This window comes from Mustela lutreola, chromosome 1 (assembly GCF_030435805.1).
Source record: "Mustela lutreola isolate mMusLut2 chromosome 1, mMusLut2.pri, whole genome shotgun sequence".
NCBI classification, from domain to species: domain Eukaryota; kingdom Metazoa; phylum Chordata; class Mammalia; order Carnivora; family Mustelidae; genus Mustela; species Mustela lutreola.
The window spans coordinates 193,271,888-193,285,549 of record NC_081290.1 but is presented as its reverse complement, the minus strand read 5'-3'; the positions used below and the strand labels follow the sequence as shown (position 1 = coordinate 193,285,549).

General features: G+C 46.6%; 1 long non-coding RNA gene across 1 annotated transcript; it reads right to left on the bottom strand.

Moving 5' to 3' along the window:
• Positions 1-264: 264 nt before the first annotated feature.
• Positions 265-10,058, bottom strand: LOC131820406 (uncharacterized). The gene is made up of 3 exons (XR_009349622.1): positions 9,912-10,058; positions 2,820-3,455; positions 265-2,035 (listed from the first exon to the last, which is right to left on the bottom strand). It is a non-coding gene; the product is annotated as an uncharacterized LOC131820406 (long non-coding RNA).
• Positions 10,059-13,662: the final 3,604 nt, after the last annotated feature.

The window sequence follows — 13,662 nt, the reverse complement described above, 5'->3', positions numbered from 1 at the left end:
GCGGGGTTGGGCGGTGGGAAGAGTGGTGATGTCTGGGGTCTTGTAACTGCTACTTCCCCCCACAGAAACTAACCTTTGGGGTAGTTTTCCAGTTTGTTAGTTAAGAGTTTCTTTTTCTTTTTTAATTTTCTTTTTAAGATTTTATTTGTTTATTTGACAGAGGGAGAGAGAGAGAGAACAGCAGGCAGAGCAGCAGAAGGAGAGGGAGAGGCAGGCTCCCCACTGAGCGGGAGCCAGATGTGGGGCTCGATCCTAGGACTCTGGGATCATGCCCCAAGCCAAAGGCTGATGCTTAACCAAATGAGCTACCCAGGTGCCCCAAGAGTTTCTTTTTCTTATTCTTGAATGTCAACTCAGGATCAAATAGAGCCCCTCTGATAATCTGGTTTGGTTAGAAGTAGAAAAAAGCCTGGATTGACAGGGTGCCCTGACACAGCATCACCAGGGCCACTGAGGGGCGCCCCCTCCGGCCTGGCCAGTGGGGGGGGCCTCCCTCACCCTCATGCCCCCTCATCTCCTAGAAATATTATCACCTGCTTACCATGTGTTTGACGCTGCAGTATGCCGGGTCTACAAAGATGGCGGGACACAGTCCTTCCTCCTGTGGGAGCTGATGGGTTCGTGGCCAGAGCTGAAAAACTAGTTCATGTAAAATGTCTGTGCTCCAGACCATGTTCACTAAGTGCTCCGAGCCCATGGAGTAGGGACTTCTAGGTCGTCCTGAGGCAAGGGACATGGTGACCTCTGAGGTGGATCTTGAAGTTTGAGTTGGTGTTATCCAGTGAAGGGAGAGGTCAGTGGGAAGGAGGAATCCTGTGTGTAGAAGCACAAAGAGTGCTTCTAGTGTAAATGAGTGTAAATGTGTAAATGAATCTGGTGGGCTCAGGCTAGGAAGCGACTGGGTGTGGCCAGCTTGTAGTGTGGTGTGGTGTGGGTGTGGGTGTGTGCGGGGTGGGTGGTGCAAGATAAAGCTGGGAAGGTACTTTGATGTGAGCAGGATTTTACAGGCCTCAGAAACTTCTAGGGGTTTTGATTTTGAACACATTTGTTTAACATTTATATGCAGCAACCTGACTCAGGGCATGGGTCAGATATAGAACCAGCCGTTTGGGCTGAAGGAGAAGAGAGGAATCATTTGGCAAAGATGCGTTAAGACTCAAAAATAAGGTTAATGAATTCTCCAACAGCGGTGCAAACAGGCAAGATATTGTATTGTGTGGTACTCTGACGCATGTGGGAAGCCCAGCATGGTAGTAGGTCTTAAAAGGGAAAGATCGGGGACACCTTCTCTTGTGTATCGCTCTGCTGTGTTCATCTTACCTATAACGAGATAATCGGGTAACAGGCCCTCAGAGTAGCCTGGGCACAGACCAGAGCTGACTGGATACTGGGAAGACCAGGGCGTGGATATTGATACAAAGGCCACATGCACAGATTCATCTTCGGGTTCAAACTTCCTCAGGATAAACTGCCTGTTGCAGTGGGAATGGAGCTCAGAATACAAACCCAGGTGTGCAAAACCGATCCGATTTCTTAATTTCCTTTAAATCAAATTGGATCTGATTCAAAATCTCCAATCAACTTGCAGGCAGGAAATTAAACCTTACTCGCTATTGGAGTTCCTCTCTCCAAACGTGCAAACATCCAAAGGTTGGACGGTGCTCAACACTGGGGAGGCCCTTCTGGTTGACGGTTGTTGGCTGAATGGCCAGAGTCTTTGTGAGTTTCTTCTTTCCTGACCTTTGCCTTCCTGTCACCATACTGCATTACAGAACATAGGACAAACTTCCATGACTTCTGGCTCCACTGTTTGAGGTCCAACTGCTTTAGGTAAAAGAAGCGTCCAATCCAGAGGAGGAGAGCAAAGAAAGCTTCCTGGAGGAAAGGCTCTTTCTGCCAAAGCATTCTGCTTCATTTATTTCCTTTCTTCTCAGGAACCTTCTGGTTGGATAATCTTTCACTTTTGTCCTCCTCATCTTGCCACACCTGGTCTGGTTCCTCTAGAATGGCCTTGCTTGTCATCTTGTTGTCTTTCCTGCAGAGACACAATAACCACCTAAGCAACATCAAACAATACAATTTCCAATAGTAAGACATGGTATGAAGGGCTTAGGAAGGAGGGTAGATATTGGTTCTTTTAGGCTCTCTGTGTATGACCTTCTTGTTGGTCTCAGGTATCCCCTGTTTAGAAGTAGATCAGGGTTCTTTTTTTTAATGATTTTATTTATTTAAGAGAGAGTGTTGGTGGGGTGGGGAGAGGGAGACAGAGCAAGAAGCTCAAGCAGACTCCATACTGAGCAGAGAGCCCGATGTGGGGCTTGATCTAAGGACCCTGAGATCAGGACCTGAGCCAAGACCAAGAGTTGGACTCTTAGCTGACTGAGCCACCCAGGGACCCCAGATCAGAATTCTTACACATGAAACACAAGGGAGAAGAGGAGAGTGAGGGAGGAAGAAGAGAAAAGCAGACTCTACCTTTCATCTTTTCCCTTCTTCCTGAGATTGAGACATTTTAGAATCTCCAAGTCTTTGCTTCCACCCTGTGGTCCAGCAAGCCACTCTCTGCAACCCCCACCCCCATTCATTCGGAGGCCCTGCAGAGCAGAGCTGGGAGGCAGGCAAGGCACTGAGCCATCCGAGGGCTCAGCTGTTCAGCTTTCCATATAGACATGAAGCATTCCCCAGGAACAACTTAGATGACTGTACTGAGTTCCACTAAATCTGGGCAGACTCGCCTCCCTTCATAACCTTTGGCTGGGGCTGGTGAAGAACACGGAATCCAGTAAGACACAAAATAAATAAGCTTCATTTTCTCTCACCTGGGAGTATATTGTGAGCAGATTTCCATCCTGGTACACCATACAAAGGAGGGTTACGGGACGGGACAGAAGGAAGGGATTTTAGAAGCTGTAGCCCAAAGGCAGAGACGAGAAAGTTGGGGTATGTTTGGAGAATAGTGAGCGGTCCACTTTGGCTGGAATGTTGGATATACGTGGGGCAGTAATGGAACGTGGATCTAGAATGTTGGGGGTCATTTGCACAGTGGAGTGAGGATTTGTCAGTGTATCAGTGAGACATTAGCATTCATTATCCAGAGATTTAGAAGAGAGGGTGTCATTGTGAGACAACCATGCACCTATTAGGTTAAGTATGTGGACATTTTTGACATCCAGAAATAGTGTTCTCATTGGTTCTACCTAACATTAAAGGCAACTATCGTGAGTTTTTGTGACATGAAGGCCAGTCTTCATTTGTTGGCTCAGAATCCACCAGCAGGAATCTCCTAATGGATCCGTCTTCATTAAATTGAGTCTTTGTTCATTTGTCCCACCATTTGCTAGTCTCCTTAGTTGCCATTTCACAGACACACATTTCTCCATTTGTTTTCCTCTACAGAATATGGTTCAAAGTCATTGTCAGATGCCTTGATAAAATCTGTTTTCGGTGCAGGTACCCTGTGAAGGCAAAGAATAAGGTTAATCTGACTCTTGGGGAATACTCTTGGGGAACCAGCTCTATTTCTGACTGTCCACCATTTCTTCCTGTCAGTGTTTCTAAATAGCTCTGCAAATAATCATTGTCCAGTTTTGCTCAGGGATAGAATGGAGCCAGCCCGAGAATTTCAGGCTATATCTCAGTTTCTAAAAATTCTCCCACTTTCTAAAACAGAAATATTTTATCATGTTTAAATATATATAATATATAAATATATAAAATGGATATAAAACTGAGCCTCAAAAGTTTTCAGAGGTCATGGTTTCACAGTATGAACTTTGAGGAGAACTGATGTAATTCTCAGATACTCAATTTCAAGAGAAAAGCTATGTATTATTTATTTTTTAAGTAAGAGACTTTTAAAGATTTTATTTATTTTTAGAGGGGGAGCTACAGAGGGGGAAGGTCAGAGAGGGAAAGAGAGAGAAACAGACTCCCCAGTGAGCACGGGGCTCAACTCAGGCCTTGGTCTCAGGACCCTGAGATCATGACCTGCGCTGAAATCAAGAGTCGGACCTTAACCTACTGAGCCAGCCAGGTGCCCCTTAAGTAAGATATTTTTAAGTAAGGAATTGATCTTGTAGGGGCCAAGGTTAGGCTGATCCAAAACGTACTGCTTTAGCGTCACGATTATTTTAACTGAAAGTTACTTAGGAAACAACCAGTGCAAAGGAGGAAATAAATCTCCCATTTGAAAGGCACCCTCTTTGTACTAAGAAGTAAAAAGACATCCTTATCACCAGAGACAGGGACTTTAAAACGGAGAAGGGTGCAGAAATAAACATTGTTACTTTTTTTTCCCTAATTTACTATCTCAGCTCAAATCCCGCTTAAGAATTCCTTGCTAATTAAAGCTACCAAATGCCTATTTTTCTTCATCTTGTCAATTCCTCACCAATTTATTATCTCTTTGTCTAAAAAGAATAAAAACTGACTGCTGTGGTCGTTTCTTCAGGTCTCAATTTCACTATTGGGCCTCTGTGTGCACATAATAAAACCGAGGATTTTTCCCTCCTGTTCATCTGTCTCATGTAAATTTAATTCTTAGTCCAGCTGGAAGACCTCACTTCAGCTGCATCCTAACCAAATACCAGAGCTGCAGTATATTGTGAGTTTGTAATAATTCCAATCTCTAGGCGATGATATTGTGGAAGATTCCAAAATGCACTGAGCATTGCAAAGAGAGTCTTTCAGAAGGGCGTCTGGAGGATACTAGGAAGCGGGGCTTATACACCTGTTCTGTCTCAATTCGCAGAATGAGGTGAACTTTTGACTTTAATCAATTGCATTTTGTCGGTTTCATCCCCCCCCACCCCCCCCCCCACCCCCCCGGGCCCCGACTGCCTGGAAAATAATCCCAGCTCAGGTTCTGTCCTCACTCGTTTTTGAGGGGAGGTTTCTGTCCTCAGCCTTTGAGTGGGAGATTCTGGTTTCAGGTTCTCAGTGAGTACTCCGTTATGGGAAGTAATTCTTCTGAGGGGACTTCTTCCTTTTTAAGATTTTATTTATTTATCTGACATAGAGACAGCAAGAGCAGAAACACAAGCAGGGGGAGCGGGAGAGGAAGATGCAGAGACCCCAAAGTGGGGATCAATCCCAGGACCCTGGGACCATGACCTGAGCCAAAGGCAGATGCTTAACGACTGAGCCACCCAGGTGCCCTTTAAAAGGACTTCTGAGAGCCTCCTGCTGGAATCCCTGCAGGATTTAGGTTTGAGAAATATGGCTCCTGCTGTAAAATTTTGGCCCCATTGGACACACATTACCGGAGATGAGTTATAATTCCATTCACCAAAACGGGGCATTTTTGATACCCCCAAATTAGTTTACTTGTACACATAACTGGAAAAGATTTGTAAGACCAAACAAAATGAGGGGGAAGCTTATTTTAATTGGAGGCCTTTAAAAGAAACCCTGCAAATTTGCTTGCCTTTGGGCAGTGAAACCCAAACTTCAGGAAACTGAATCAGCCAAGCTAAGAAATCTAGAAACATTGGCTGAAACCTTTAAGCCCCTTCCTTCTGCTCACTGCCCCCAACCCCGCTCTTCCTTCCCCTTCCCCACCCCCTCCTGTTCTGTAGCCAGCCTTAGCTAAACAGCCCTTCCCCTCCTGAGACCCTGACAGCCTTCTGATCCTATGGGACCCCAGGTAAGGTTAAACCTTGGGGAGGCAGGAGCCGCCCACGCTTCCTTCACCCCATAGTCAAAACCTGAACTATGGGCCATAGCTAAACCATTTCCCAAAGCTACCAAAGACCCTTGTACATTTGCAGGGGAATTTAACACCGTGATGCAAACACATGACCCCGGTTTCTCTGGTTTGTATCAACTAATTATAAAGCGAGTTGGTGAAGGCCTAGCAAGAAACTGGAAGCGGGCAGCTCACTGATAGAACCCACTAGAACATTTCCCTGAGCGGAGAGCCCTTAAATTGGGAAAAAGACTGAAGCTATTCCTGAGGCTTTCTTCCCCAAATCCTTAATAGGGAAAAGATTCCACAAGGTATTCAAAGTCCCTATGAATCTGTCTTGGTTACTCTAACTAGAGAGTGTCTTTGCCGAACACTCTGGCCTTTCTGCCACCCAGTGAGCCAGCTCCGTGATGATGATTATTGTTTTAAAGATTTATTTATTTGAGAGAGAGAGCAAGCATGCTAGCATGGAAGGAGCAGAGGGGGGAGGATAAGCAGACTCCCCATTGAGCACTAGCCCAGGGGGGTCTCAGGACGCTGAGATCATGACCTGAGCTGAAATGAAGAGTCCTATGCTCAGCCGGCTGAGCTACCCAGGTGCCCCAAGACAGCTGAATTATTTTTCATTCTACGTTTGCTGATGGCCTAGGTACAGAACTATCATTTCTTGTTAAGCAAACCCATTTAAATTAGGCAAAGTATGCAAACTCCTGATCTTATTAATCTAGCTAGTTTTTCCTGGCCGCAGTCTAGGCAGCCTCATCTGCTATGGGGTCTCCCTGCTATGGGGTCGTCTCCTTTTTAGTGTCCCTTATGGTGCGGGATTGCTACTTCTTTTGGAAGCCAGATGGCTTTGAGGGGTTTTTGTATCTCTTCCTTGTTTTTGATAGCTTTTCCTGCGGTAGTAGGGAGGCCCCTTTCCTTGTACACGGCCTCCCTGTATATGTACAGTAGCAAAGGCAAAGGCATATCGAGAATCAGTGTGGACGTTGACCAGCTTGCCTTGACTGAGGGGTCTAAGGTGTGTAGTTCAGCCCATTGTGCTGACCATCCAGCTGGTAATGCCTTAGCCTCTAGGACTTCAGGGGTCATGGTCACTGCATAACCCACTTTTTGGGCACCCTCTTGGAGGTAACTGCTGCCGTCGCTGAACAGCCCGAGCTCTGGATTTTTTATGGCTTGATTCCGTAGATCTGGATGGCTTGCGTAGGCTTCAATTACTCTGGAGCAGTCACGGTCTGGTTTCCCCTCTTCCATGGGGAGATAGGTTGTTGGGTTTAATGTGCTTACTGTTCCAAGGGTGACCCATGGATTCTCGCAGAGGAGCCCTTGGTACTGTGCAGGCCGAGAGCTGGAGAGGAAGTGGTGCCCCTCTGTGTTCGTGAGGGACCCCACTACATAAGGAACCTTGACGTTAAGTTCTTGTCCCAGGCTGAGCTTGTCTGCCTCCTTAAGGTGTAGGACTGTGGCTGCTAACTCCCTGAGGCACGTGGGCCACGGAGTTCAGATTCTTTCGCAGATAGGCAGCTGGCGGTTGCCAGGGCCCAGCAGTCTGGGTGAATACCCTGAGAGCTAATTTTTTTTTTTTTTTTTCATGTACAAAGAGATTGGAGGGTTTTTTTCCTCTGTTTGGTAGGCCCAGGGCTGGAGCCCGTCCCAGGGCAGGCTTTATCTATCTGAAGGTGGCTTCTGCTTTCCCAGTCTGGGCAGGGGGTTCTCAATTCGGTCCCCTGAGAGATCATAGAGGGGTCTTGTTACTGTGGAGAACCCAGGAATCCAGATGCGGCAGGATTCTGCTGCCACCAGGAATTCTCATAGGCTCCTCATCGTCTGGGGCTATGGCAAGGAGATGATTACTTTCTTCCTCTCCCACTCTAGTTCTCTTCCCTTGGGTGCAGAGGAAACCGAGGTATTGGGCCTGTTGTTGGCAGATTTGTGCCTTTTGTGTAGTCTTCTTGCGTGTCACTGGCGGGGAGGCGGCCATCCCCATACTGGAGGGGGGGGTGCATGGATCTGGGACCACTGGGTTTAGGAGATGACTGCCTACCTTGTTGATGGCCTGCAGGTCTTGGGCTGGTCGATAGCCCCCTCCTGGCTTCTTAACTGGCAAGAGTGGGGGTACTTTAAGCCAATTGGCACTCAATTAGGATACTTGTGTTTTTTAAGTTTGGCCAGATGTTTGTGAAGGCCAATCTTAGCTTCTTGTGGGAGCGGCTATTGCCTTTGTGTCTGGGATTGGGCTTCCAAGATTAGTTCAGCAATGATGGGGCCTGATTCTGGGCTAGTCCAGTGGGTTGTCTTTGGCCCACACTGAAGGGAAAGGTGAACTCCAGCCCCATTTGGCTCCACCTGGGTGCAGAATAGCCTCCATTCTTTTTTCCTTGGTGTGGTAACTCCTAGTAACAGAGACCCTGTCTGCTCTTGCCCTGGGTTTAATTGGAGACTGGTATGCCCGGTGGGCTCAAGCTTATCTGAGCCCTAAGCTTAGAGAGTGTATCTCGGCCCAGGAGGGGGATGGGGCAATCAGGTACATAAAGGGAATTCATGTTGGACCTGGTGGCCCCTGGTTTACACTGACGAGCCTAGCAAAAGGGCTGTTGTATTGCCGTGTCCTGGTAACCCCAAGGATGGCTGCAGTCCTCTTGCTGAAAGAGGCCACTGGGGAGGTGACAACAGAGTGCTTGGCCCCAGTATGAACCATGAAATCACTGCTCGGCCCCCTATTTTTATTCTGATCATGGGCTCATGGGGGCCAAGGAGAAGAGAGCCCAGTCCCCCACCACACTCTGAGTCTATTTCTGCAATGCCTGTGAGGCCCTCTTTCTCCGGGTTCTTTCTTGAAGTGGGTGGGCTTTTGAGCCTTACCCTGGTTGGGACAAGGTTTATTCTTGCTTTTTGTTTGTTTTTTAAACGCACCTTTATTGTAGGCACATTGTTCCCAGCCAAGATCAGGGTCAAACCCAGAACCCAGGGTTTCCCGCTTTTGGTGGTTGGGACCTCTCTGCCAACAGGGCCACTCTGAAAACTCTTTCCCAGAATGAACAGGTGGGCTCATGGGTCCAGTGGAGAGGGTCGGTGGTGGAGAAAGGTTGATAATACATCATGGAACGGCCGGGTTGGACTCTTTGTCTTTATTGTGCCTCTCAGATTCTTGATTCTCTTTGTACTCGCATTTGGAGGGCACCTGGCCTGGCCTGGGGCACAGCCTGGCTGCTGGTCCCGGAGAAACTGGATCCTCTGGGCCTAGGGCGTTGGGGAGGCTGATGGCAGTGGAGTGTCTGGAACTGGAGGGGGCCAGGTGTAGATGGCCTTGGGGGCGTGTACGGAGGGGCAGGATCAGCTTAGCCTTGGGATCTCTGGCTGGGGATTTGGTGGTCTTTTTGGATTGCTTGGATGAGGCACTGGCCTGTCTCTGCCTATTGTAAGCAGATCACACCCAGGGGGTAGGGTCTGGGCAATTCCTAGCCAGGAGTCGATGTACAGAAACTGGTCAGGGTGTCCTGGCTTCCCTGTTACAACTTGTCACACCCAATGAACCGTTGGGACATTTTGAAGGCCAGTCAACATTAAAGGTGGGCCATTGTAACTCACAAAGTGTTCTCAGTTTGCTGGGATGCATCCTAACTCCATAGTCTTTTGAAAACGCCTTCCTGAAATTTTGATCAGTCTGAGACTGTAGGTTTGCTCTGCCCTGACCCCACGGTGATGTTCCCGTGGGTGGGGGCGCAGAGACAGACAAGGGTGCGTGCCCCTTCAGAGGAGATCAGTCAGATGCCTGCCTGTCCGCCCTTGCAGAGGAGACGTGGGTGCCTCTTGGCCGCAGCAAGTTCATATAAACCCCGGACTGGCGACCTGAAAGGCTCACCCTAGACCCCATGAGGTCACCATGGAAAAAGGTTGGGGCCCACTCGGCAGACTCCGTAGTCTCAAGACCGTGGCGCCACATAATCAGCTCGCCTGAGAAGCCAAGTCAAACGGCATGTTCACTCGCGCATTCACACCGAGGTTACTACAGTTCCTCCCCCGCCCCTGCCCCCAGGCTGTACCTGCGAAATTCCTTTCAGAAATTCCCTTCTGACCCCCCTTTTGGGGGGTTCCTGACCTGAGGGACTTCTCTCCCTGGGAAGTCCTACTTGTGAGACCTCCAAGAAGTCTCCAGAGGTGTTCAAGCTCCTACTTCCACCCTGATGGGGGCCCTGACTGGTCCTGGGACCCCAGGCCTTACCGGAATCCGATGTGGTAACCAGGTCCTCACCTGCCCAGTCGAGACAAGCAGGAACAGCTGAGCGGGGTCTGTTCGAGGGGACCAGGTGGGAGACTGCCAAAGATTAGGCAGGGCGCGCCTTCTCCTTAGGATCCCTCGTCCCGTCACCCCCGCGTTCCATCACCCCCCGCCACCCATTGCCCTCAAACCCGTGGTGACAATGGGCCAGCGCGGTTGGGGTTCCAGGCCAGGGAACCAGAAGCTATGGAAGGCGGACTGGATCCCGGCCAAAAAACCCAGGTGGCCCTCGGAGACCTGGGAAGATGGGAGGTTTATTTTACACCAGCGGGCCCAGAAGAGAGGAATCTCAAACTCTGAGCCCCGAGCACAAACTAAGATGTAGTTTGTACTTTTTTTTTTTTAAGATTTTATTTATTTGTCAGAGAGAGAGTGAGCGAGAGCGAGCATAGGCAGACAGAGTCAGAGGGAGAAGCAGGCTCCCTGCAGAGCAAGGACCCGGATGTGGGACTGGATCCCAGGACGCTGGGATCATGACCTGAGCCAAGGCAGCTGCTTAACCAACTGAGCCACCCAGGCGTCCCTGTAGTTTGTACTTTTGAACCTCCATCTCTCTGGCCTCTGCGGCTGGTGGGGCAGGGGAAAGCCCGGAATGGCTCCGGGGCTGGGACCGGATTCCCCTGCTGGATTGGTCGGCCGCCTGAGAACACAGATTTCCTTATCAGCAGCACCCGCGGAGCAGTTGAGACTGGCCTCCTGGAAGAGAGGAGAGGCTTTGCTTACCTACACCAAATCCCTGCTCTGCTTCCCACCGGGATTTCTGCTTTTCCAATATACTAAGGAGGAAAAGAAAAAAAAAGTGCTCCATCCTGATTGGTTGGAAGGGCCTTGTCCTGATTGGTCAATACGGGCAGACAAGTCAGGCAGCTCATTGGTGCTTTTTGGAGTCAGGGTCCTGGGTTTTAAGACCAGCTGGTAGAGGGAGCACGGTGGTTCTGCTTCCATGGTCTGTGTCTGTCTCTCTAGCTGGAAATAAGCAAACCAAATAAACGAAAAACGAAACAAAACAAACAAACAAAAAAATAGGGCATCTGGGTGGCTCAGTGGGTTAAGTATCTGATTTGATTTTGGCTCAGGTCACGATCTCGGGGTTGTGGGCTGTGCTCCCCTGTTGAGCAATGGGGAGTCTACATGGGATTCTCTCTCTGCCTCTTCTGTGCCCCCCCCCACTTGCTCTCTCTCAAATAAATAAATAAATCTTAGAAAATAAAACACTAGAAAGAAAACCACACAAATCATGAAACTTCAACGTTAACAACTACGTCTGAACCAACACAAACCCCTATTTGAAGTGTTAACTCCAAAGTGTACCTGTTATTACTGCAAAAGGGCATTTAAAAATTTTTTTTAAAAGACTGTCCAAAACTCAAAGGACTGACCCAAGATAAGGCTAGTCAGTCGCTTCACTCTCTTAATGAAAGGGCCCCTTCCACCAATCTCCCCAGTAGGGCTACTCCAAAGACCTTGAGGGATCTGCCTTTTCTTGGGGACAGTTGATGTAACCATAGGGGAGAGATAAACAAGGCCCTGATAGACACAAGGGCAACTTTTTCAGTTCAAAACCTAACCAGCCTCTCCCATTCCCTTCCTCAGAGGACTCAAACTGTGTAAATGGTTGGGCTTCTTAATACCCTATTATGGTTTTCAAGTCTTTCCCTATCCTATTCCACCTGGGATCCAATCAGCAACATCATCTGTTCCTCCTGGTCCCTTTGGCTCCTATCTTGACCCCAAGATTTTCTTGAAGCCCATCAGTATGTTCTTCTTTTCTCAAAAACAGTAAATATTTTTGAGTAGCAAACCCCCAAGTCCCAAAATAGATGAAAATATTGACACCCTAATATCTATCCCTGTGTGTTTTTGTTTGTTTGTTTGTTTTGTTTTTCTGTAAAACTCTAACACTGAACTCCTCTTGGCTTGTATTCCCAAGACTCTTTGGTCAAAGAAAGGCCACTGATATTGGGTGTATTTTTTTCTGCACTGCCCATTAAAATCCAGATTGATAAAAGAAAGCCTGTCCCCAGTAACAAACAATACCCTTTAAATGCTGAAGAAATCCAAGGAATCAAATCTATCATGGAAGATTATTCATAAAGAATTAAGTGCCCCACGTAACACTCCCATCCTTCCCATCCATGAGCCACATGGAAGAGGGACTGTGATTTCTCAGGATCTTAGGGCAATTAATAATACCATATTGTGATACTCTGTTTCAGAAAATTAATCACTGAGCATAGGATTATCCATTTTGGGCTCTTATTATAAAGAAACTAAAAATATCTGGATCTTTTAGTATACTTAGTAAATAACATTCTGTGCCACATTGAGAAAGCATGTATTTATTTGTCCATTTACAAGACCACAATTGCTTACTTATTAGTTTTTTCTGGGAATTAAGGATTCTAAAGGTAAAAAATTCTAATTAATATATGTAAAAACAAAATGACTAAAACTAATAAGGATGAAAAGAAATGATTATGAAAAGTTTACAAGGAAACAGGATGTGTGTTTTTAGTAAAAGAAGATTTGAGGATTGGAAATGCATTTTGCTACAGGAAAATGAAAGCGATTTTGCTGTAGTGCCCTATTTTGGAAATGCAAAGAACAAGGGACAAACTAAAATGAACCTAAGAAGTTGTAGAAAGTATAGGGAAAGACATTTTATGTTGCATGGTCGAAGCTGGCTAAGATTGAATCGATTTATTTATAGCTTTCAAAAAATGAAACTCAATAGGGTACTGATGCCTCATTAGAGTTTGGTTTTCTCTCTGTTAAAACAGCAAAATGTTCTGAGATTTTTGGTCTGTTCTTAACAAGAAATTTCTTTTTTCATTTATGTAATCTGCCTGGGAAACAAACACCCCATGTTTTGTCTTCTCTGTTTTTGTCTTTATCACATCTTTAATTACTTACAAAAACTGAGACTTCTCTATTCAAAAAGAGCTAAGACTTCTGAAGCTACATAATCTTCTATATTTGTTCTTGAAATCTTTTTGTCACCTTGGTTAAGTAAATAATTAAGTATTGTTTCAAAATATTCTGTGATCTTATTTAGTCAAGCGCCCAAGCGTTTTGATATTTTTGGTAAACTTCCCCAAATCAAATTCTAAATGAAGTCTTTTTTTTTTTTTTTTAAGATTTTATTTATTTATTTGACAGAGATTACAAGTAGGTGGAGAGGCAGGCAGAGAGAGAGGAGGAAGCAGGCTCCCCGCAAAGCAGAGAGCCCGATGTGGGGCTCCATCCCAGGACCCTGAGATCATGACCTGAGCTGAAGGCAGAGGCTTAACTGAGCCAGCCAGGTGCCCCTAAATGAAGTCTTTTTGATCTGGAAGAAACTTGGATTATTTTTCCAGAGGGTCCCTGGAACATTCCAAACGATTTAGGCTTATTTAATATGTTAAATTACATAGGGAACACTGTCAAATAAGTAATACTAAATCTTCTTGGATTTAGTATTTATATACTTTCTGTATTTACATAGGTGTATGTTAATATAAGTGTTCCAAAATTTATATGGATAAAAGGAGATGTACTTCAATTTTGCAAAAGCCTAATCAGATCCATAGAGAGGAATCCTACTTTGGTAGAACAGTCTTTCCACCGTACACTTCTGGGAAATGAAGACGTTGAACATCACAGCCTTCAACCCAAAGACTTGGTTTTTTGGAAAAGACACTTCTTCAAGGAATCG